At 37.3% G+C, this 8,481-nt stretch overlaps 1 pseudogene; it reads right to left on the reverse strand.

The window, feature by feature from the left end:
• Positions 1 to 2,817: 2,817 nt before the first annotated feature.
• Positions 2,818 to 3,747, reverse strand: LOC107529931 (small ribosomal subunit protein uS2 pseudogene; annotated as a pseudogene).
• Positions 3,748 to 8,481: the final 4,734 nt, after the last annotated feature.

The following is an 8,481-nucleotide window of genomic DNA, read 5'->3' on the forward strand; positions in this document are numbered from 1 at the left end:
CTAATTATTCTAGTTGTAGCATTAGATTGTTTATTTGAGCTTTTTTTGTTTGTTTCTTGAGATAGGCCTGTAGTGCTTTGAACTTTTTTCTGAGGACTGCTTTTGCGGTGTTCCATAGATTTTGGGTTGTTGTGTGTTCATTTTCATTTGTTTTCAGGTATTTTTAAATATCTTCCTTGATCTCATTGGTAAGCCATTCATCATCATATAACATGCTATTTTGTCTCCATGTATTTGAATGTTTTGGAGTTTTTTTGGGTTTTTTTGGTAGTTGATTTCTAGTTTCATGCCATTGTGATCTGAGAAGATGCTTGTTATGGTTTCAATGTTTTTGAACTCATAAAGACTTATTTTGTGTCCTAACATGTGGTCTATCTTTGAGAATGTTCCATGTGCACTTGAGAAGGATGTATATTCTGCAACTTTGGGATGAAACGTCCTGCAAATATCAATTAAATCCATCTGATTTACTGTGTCATTTAAAGTTGCAGTTTCTTTGTTTATTTTTTGCTTGGAAGCTCTATCCAATGATGTCAGTGGAGTGTTAAAATATCGTACTATGACTATATTGCTGTTGATCTTTCCCTTAAAGTCCTCCAGGGATTTTAAAAATATATTTTTGTGCTTCCATAAAGGGTGCTTACATGTTTACCAGGATTATATCCTCCTGTTGGATCAATTCTTTTATTATTATGTGGTGACCATGTTTGTCTCTTTATGACCTTCATTTTGAAGTCTATTTTGTCAGATATGAGTATTGCTACCCCAGGTTTTATTTTGTTTCCATTTGCTTGGGAAATTTTTTCCATCCCTTCACTACTGTGCAGTGTGAGTCTTTTGTCCTGAGGTGGGTCTCTTGTAGACAGCAAATATATGGGTCATGTTTTCTTATCTATTCAGTTATGCTATGTTTCTTTTTAATCCTCATTTGAGGATATTTTTTCCATTGCTTTTCAGAGGGAGTGGAAGGGAGAGAGGGGGAAAAGGAGAGAGAGAGAAGTTGAGAGAGAGAGAGACAGAGGAAAAAACATTGATGTGAGAGAGGCACATTGGCTGGTTCCCTCTAGCTTGCACCATGATTGGGGGCAGGGAAGAAACTTGGAACCCATGTATGTGCCCTGGATTGAGAATTGAACACATGACTCTTTGATGCATGGGTCAACACTCTAATCACTGAGAACACCAACCAAGGATATCCTATGTCTTTTGCTTCAAACATTTAATTCATTTATATTTTAGGTTGTTATGGGTAGGTAATTTTTTTTTAATAAATGGAAAAATTTTAATTCTATTAAGTAGAAAAGAGACATTTTATTACATGGAATACATATTTTTAAGTATTATCCAAATATCTATCATTTGCACAAACTACAATATCTTATACATTAATTTTGCAATTTTTCAAATATGCATGTATTTATGTTCTAAATAAGAATCTGAAGGAATTATGTTTCTTTTTAGAAAAGTACAACTGTCCTAAGGCATTAGAGCCCTAGTTAAATTCTTTACCAGTTATACTTTTACAACAGTCATTTAAAATTACCCACCCTTTTCAAAAAAATGAAGGAATAGCTTTAAGATCTCAGGTGGGAGAACAGTGGAGTAAAGAGGTGGTGTGTTTGTGTAAAGTGAAATTTAATAGTAAATTTTTTATTTTTAAATCACAGATGTCCCCCTTTTACTCCCATTGATCTCCCCTACCCCTCATCCACCCCAACCCCAGGCCCTCCTCACACCAATGTCTGTGTCCATGAATTATTCTTATAAACATATAAGTTCTTTGATTAATCACTCCCCAACCACTCCCCCATCTCCACCTTCCCTCTAAGATCCCTCAGTCTGTTCCATGCTTCTATGTCTCTGGATCTATTTTGTTCAACAGTTTATTTTGTTTATTATATTACACATATAAGTGAGATCATGTGGTACTTGTCTTTCTTTGACTGGCTTATTTTACATAGCTTAATACTCTCCAGTTCCCTCCATGCTGTCCCAAAGGATAAGAGATCCTTCTTTTTTACATTCTGCATAGCACTCCATGGTGTAAATGTACCACAGCTTTTTTATCCACTCATCTACTGATAGGCACTTGGGCTGTTTCTAGATCTTAGCTATTGTAAATTGCGCTGCTATGAACATAGAGGTGCATAACTTCTTTCTAATTGGTGTTTCAGGTTTCTTAGGATATATTCCTAGAAGTGGGATTGCTGGGTCAAACGGTAGTTCTCTTTTTAATTTATTTTTTTTAAAGGTAATTTTTTTTTTTTTAATATATCTTTATTGATTTCAGAGAGAGGAAAAGAGAGGGAGAGAGAGAGATAGATACATCAATGATGAGAGAGTCATTGATCGGCTGCAGCCTGCAACCAGGGCATGTGCCCTGACCGGGAATCCAACCCTGATCGCCTGGATCCTAGGTCAACGCTTTAACCACTGAGCCACGCCCGGCTGGGCCTTTTTAATTTTTTGAGGAGACTCCAAACTGTTTTCCACAGTGACTCCACCACTCTGCATTCCCACCAGCAGTGTACTAATGTTTTCTTTGCTTCACAACCTTGCCAGCACTTGTCATTTTTTGATGGTAGCCATTCTGACAGGTGTGAAGTGATATCTCACTGTGGTTTTAATTTGCATCTCTCTGATGATTAGTGACCTTGAGCATTTTTTCATGTCTCTTGGTCATTTATATGTTCTCTTTGGAGAAGTGTCTATTTAGGTCCTTTGCCCATTTTTATTTACTTATTACTATTTTTTTTTAGAAATTGTTTATTTTCCGTCAACCTTATTTCCATTCTGTTAAGTTTTTGGAAGAACAGCTTAGGACCACTCAGTGGTTGTTCCTACCCAATGGGTGGCCTGAGCAGTGGGGGCTGCAGGCCAGTCTTCAGTGGCAGGCTGAGCACTCCAATCTTCAGTAGGAAACTGATGAATGGGCACAGAAGGCACCTGCACGCCTTCAGACCAGTCTGCGACCTCAGGCTGAGCAGCAGTGAACTCAGGAGCTGGAGCAATCCATTCACCCTGAAATTCCTCTTTGGTCACAGCCTTTTCAGCAGCGACCTGCTCTTCCTTTTAAATCTCTTCAGGATCCCTGTAGAAGTAAAGATCAGGCATGACCTCCCATGGGTGTTCATGGGAGATGGTGCCACGCATGCATAGTACTTCTCTGGCCAGCATCCACCACATCGGACCCACTGAGTGAGCCCCCTTCTTGTTGCAAGGGATGGCAATGTCCACATAGAGCAGAGGAGAGTCTGTGTGGCACAGAGCAATGGTGGGCAGGTTCACATAAGATGCCTCTGTGAGAGGCTGGTGGTCAGCCTGGGGATCAGTGACCACCAGAAGTCTCGGCTCCCGGAAGGCAGCCTGGATCTGGTTGGTGAAGGTTCCAGGAGTGAAGTGACCGGCTAAAGAAGTCGCTCCAGTGACATCAGCAAACTTCAGCACAGCTCGCTGGCCAGCATTCCTGGGTGATATGACACTGACATCAGCAGGGTTTTCAATGGCAACAATGGCACGAGCTGCCAGAGAAGCTTCTCCCAGGTTCTGTTCAGATTTATGATGTAGATGCCGTCACTCTTTCTTTTGTAGATGTACTGTTCCATTTGGAAGTCGAGGTTGGTGCCACACAAGTGGGTTCCCTCTGCAAGGAACTTGAGGACATCCTCCTCCTTCATCTGCAGGACATCGAGGGCTCTGGACATTGTGAAAGCCTCCCTTTAAGTTACATGGGAACCGAGAACAACGCTGTATGGATCCCTCTCTGGGTAGCGCGGAAAGCTTGCCCATTTTTAAATTGGATAGTTTGTCTTCTTTTTGTTCAGTTGTATGTATGAGTTCCTTATATGTTTTGGATATTAACTCTTTATCAGTAGTGTCATTGGCAAATATGTTCTCCCATACATTAGGCTCCCTTTTCATTTTGTTGATGGTTTCTTTTGCTGTGCGGAAGCTTTTTATTTTGATGTAGTCCCATTTGTTTATTTTCTCCTTTGTTTCTCTTGCCTTGGGAGATATAGTCCCAAACATATTGCTATGAGAGATGTCTGAGATATTGCTGCCTATGTTTTCTTCTAGTATTTTTATGGTTTCACATCTTACATTTAAGTCTTTCATCCATTTTGAGTTTATTTTTGTGTCTGGTGTAAGTTGGTAGTCTAGTTTCATTTCTTTGCATTCACCTGTCCAATTTTCCCAACACCATTTATTGAAGAGACTGTCTTTACTCCATTGTATGTTCTTTCCTCCTTTGTCAAATATTAATTGAGTGTAATGGAATGAGTCAATTTTTGGGTTCTCTGTTCTGTTTTAATGACCTATATGTTTGTTCTTATGCCAATAACAGGCTGTTTTGATTACAGTGGCTTTGTAGTATAACTTTATATCTGATATTGTGATTCCATCCAACTATGTTCTGTCTCAAGATTGCCGTGGCTATGCAGGGTCTTTTTTGGTTCCATACAAATTTTCAGTGTTTGTTCCAGATCAGTGAAATATGCTGTTGGTATTTTAATAAGAATTGCATTGAATTTATAGATTGTTTTGGGTAGTATGAACATTTTAATGATGTTAATTCTTCCAACCCGTGAACACAATATATATTTACATTTGTTTATATTTTCCTCTATTTATTTATTCAGTATCCTGTAGTTTTCCAAGTACAGAACTTTTACATCTTTTGCTAAGTTATTCCTAGGTACCTTATTTTTTTATTTACAATGTTGAATTGGATTGTTATTTTAGTTTCTCTTTCTGAGAGTACATTACTGGTGTATAAAAATACCATCAATTTCTGGGTATAAATTTTGGGTGCTACCTTGCTGAATTCATTTATTAAATCTGATAGTCTTTTGGTGGAGTCTTTAGGACTTTTATATGTATAATATCATGTCATCTGCAAATAATGACAGTTTTACTTCCTCCTTTCCAATTTTGATGCCTTTTATGTTTTCTTTTTCTTCTGATTGCTCTGGCTAGGACTTCCAGTATTATGTTTAATAAGAGTGGTGAAAGTGGACATCCTTATCTTGTTCCTGTTCATAGGGGAAATAGTTTTTGCACATTGAGTATGATGTTGGCTGTAGGTTTGTCATATATAGCCTTTATCATGTTGTGGTATGATCCTCTATTCCCAGTTTACTGTGAGTTTTTATCATAAATAAGTTTGGGATTTTATTGAATGCTTTTACTGCACCTATTGATATGATCATGTGATTTTTGTCTTTCAATTAGTTTATGTGATGTATCACATTTTTTGATTTGCGAATATTGTACCAGCCTTACATCCATGGAATAAATCCCACTTGGTCATGGTGTATTACTTTTTTAATATATTCCTGAATCTGATTTGCTAATATTTTGTTGAGGATTTTAGCATCTATATTTATCAGGGATATTGGGGTGCAATTCCCTTTCTTTTTAGTGTCTTTATCTGGTTTTGGAATTAAGCTAATGCTGGTCTCATAAAAAGAGTTTGGAAGTATTCCATCCTCTTGGATTTTTTGAAATAATTTGAGGACGGTAGGTGTTATTTCTTTTCTGATTGTTGGTAAAAATGCCCTGTGAAGCCATCTGGGTCAGGGCTTTTGTGTGCTGGGAGCCCTTTGATCAACTTTGTCAGCAGTTATCAGACCATTCAAGTTTTCTGACTCTTCCTGATTGAGTTTTGGAAGGTTGTATTTTTTTAGGAATTTGTCCATTTTATTCAGGTTTTCCAACTTGGTGATGTATGGTTATTCATAGTATTTTCTTATAATCCTTTGTATTTCTGTTGGGTCAGATGTTATTTTACCTATTTCAATCAGGATTTTGTTTATTTGGGTCCTCTCTCTGTTTCTTGATGAGTCTGGCTAAAGGTTCATCAGTCTTGTTTATCTTTTCAAAGAACCAGCTCTTGGTTTCATTGATCTTTTGTATTATTTTTTTTTAGTTTCCATGTCATTTATTTCTGCTCCGATCTTTATTATTTCCATTCTTCTACTTTGGGCTTTTCTTATTGTTCTCTAAGTTTTTAAGTTGTAGGGTTAGATGGTTTATTAGAAGTTTTGCTTGTTTTTTGAGATAGGCTTGTAGTGCTATAACCTTTTCTCTCAGTACTACTTTCATTATGTCCCATAAATTTAGAATTGTTGTGTGTTCATTTTCCTTTGTTTCCATAAAGTTTTTGATTTATTTCTTGATCTCTTTGGTAATCCATTCATTGTTTAATAGCATGAAATTTAGCCTCCATGTGCTTGAATGTTTTTTTAAAAAATATATCTTTACTGATTTCAGAGAGAGGAAAGGAGAGGAAGAGAGATGGAAACATCAATGATGAATCATTGATGGGCTGCCTCCTGCATGCCCTTGACTGGAGGTCGAGCCCAAAACCTGGGCATGTGACCTGATTGGAAATTGAACCCCGATCACCTGGATCCTAGGTTGATGATCAACCGCTGAGCCATGCCCAGCTGGGCAATGTTTGAATGTTTTTTAATGTTTTTATTGTAGCTGATTTTTAATTTCATGCCATTGTGGTCTGAGAAGATGCCTGATAGGATTTCAATCTTCTTGAACTTGTAGATACTTGATTTTTATCCTAACATGTGGTCTATCTTTGGAAAGTCCAGTGTGCACTTGAGAAGAATGTATATTCTGCAGCTTTGGGTTGGAATGTTCTGTAAATGTCGATTAAATCCATCTGAACTAGTGTGTCAGTTAGGGTCACTGTTTTCTTATAAATTTGTGGTCTGGAAGACCTATCCAGTGAAGTCAATGGAGTGTTAAATTCCTCTACTATGACTGTATTGTTGTAAATCTCTCTGTTAAAGTCCTCTGGAGGACTTTATTTTTTTATTTATTTTAAAAATAAATTTAGGTGATCCTATATTGGTTACATATATGTTTATCAGATAACATCCTCTTGTTGGATTGATTCCTTTAGTATTATGAAATGACCTTTCTTGTCTCTTGTTATGGTCTTCATTTTGAAGTCTATTTTGTCTGATATGAGTACAGCTACTGCATTTTTTTTTCATTTCCAATTGCATGGAAAAATTTTTTCCATCCCTTCACCTTCATCCTGTGTGAGTCTTTTGTTTGAGATGGGTCTCTTGTGGACAACATATATTTGGGTCATGTTTTCTTATCCATTCATCCACCCTATATCTTTTTATAGGGGCAATTAATCCATTTACATTTAAGGTTATTATTGATAGATACTTATCTATTGCCATTTTAATTCTTTATACCTATGTTTCTCTATTTTTACTTCTAATTATAGCAGTTCTTTTAACATTTTCTGTAATGCTGGTTTGGTGGCGATAAACTCCTTTAGCCTGTTTTTGTCTGGGAAGCTCTTTATTTCATTCTCTATCTTATATGATAATCTTCTTGGATAGATTAGCCTTGGCTTCAGATCCTTGTTTCACATTACCTTGAATATTTTATCCCATTCCCTTCTGACCTGTAGAGTTTCTGATGAGAAGTAAGTTGAAATCCTTATGGAGGCTCCTTTGTAGGTAACAAATTGCTTTTCTCTAGCTTCCTTTAAGATTTTTCCTTTCTCTTGAATTTTTGGCATTTTAATTATGATGTTTCTGGGTGTAGGTCACTTTGGATTCTTCTTGCTTGGGACTTTGTGCCTTCTGAACTTGTATGACTTCTTCCTTGATCAGGTTAAGGAATTTTTCTGCCATTATTTCTTCAAACAAATTCTCTATCCCTTTCTTATTCTCTTCCTCTTCGGGCACTCATATGATGGAAATATTGTTACATTTCATGTTGTCTCACAGTTCCCTTAGACTGACCTCCTATTTTTTTTTTAAATTGTTTTTTCTTATTGGATCTCTGATTGAGTATTTTTTTTTACCCTGTCTTCTAATTCACTGATCCAATCCTCAGTTTCCTCTTAATCTGCTGTTTATTCCTTCCAATGCATTCTTTATTTCTGCTATGTCATTCTTAAATTTCTTCATAGTTTTCATAACTTTTTCTATGCTGTTGAGCACCCTTACAATCAGTATTCTGAACTCTATAACTGATAGTTTGCTTATCTCCATTTCATTTATCTTTTTTTTGTAGAGACTTCTCTTGTTCTTTCATTTTAGGCTTGTTGTTTTGGTCTCCCCATTTTGGCTGCCTATTTGGGTTTCTATGTATTCAGTAGGTCTGCTATGACTCCCTCTTTTTGGAGGGCCTCTGGTGCAGGCCAGTGTCAGAAGCAGTTTGTGACTGGCCCTGAGTTACCTGTTTGGAGCTATCAACAACCCTCGGCCAGAGGCTTTCCCTGGTGGGGCTGGGGGCATTTGGACAGGGCCGAGGTGGACACCAAAGTTTGCTTTTCAAGTCTTGTGCCCTGAAGCAGATCAGGCAAAGACTCATAGCCCTATGAAGGCTGCCTCTGCCTGCAGGCTGATTAAGCTGATTCTCTTAATGGGTCTCAGGCTCTAGAAACTCCAGAGCTATGGGGTGGCTGGTGGTTATCAGTCTCTCTTTTTAATT

Source organism: Miniopterus natalensis, chromosome 1 (assembly GCF_054644295.1).
Source record: "Miniopterus natalensis isolate mMinNat1 chromosome 1, mMinNat1.hap1, whole genome shotgun sequence".
Lineage (NCBI taxonomy): Eukaryota > Metazoa > Chordata > Mammalia > Chiroptera > Miniopteridae > Miniopterus > Miniopterus natalensis.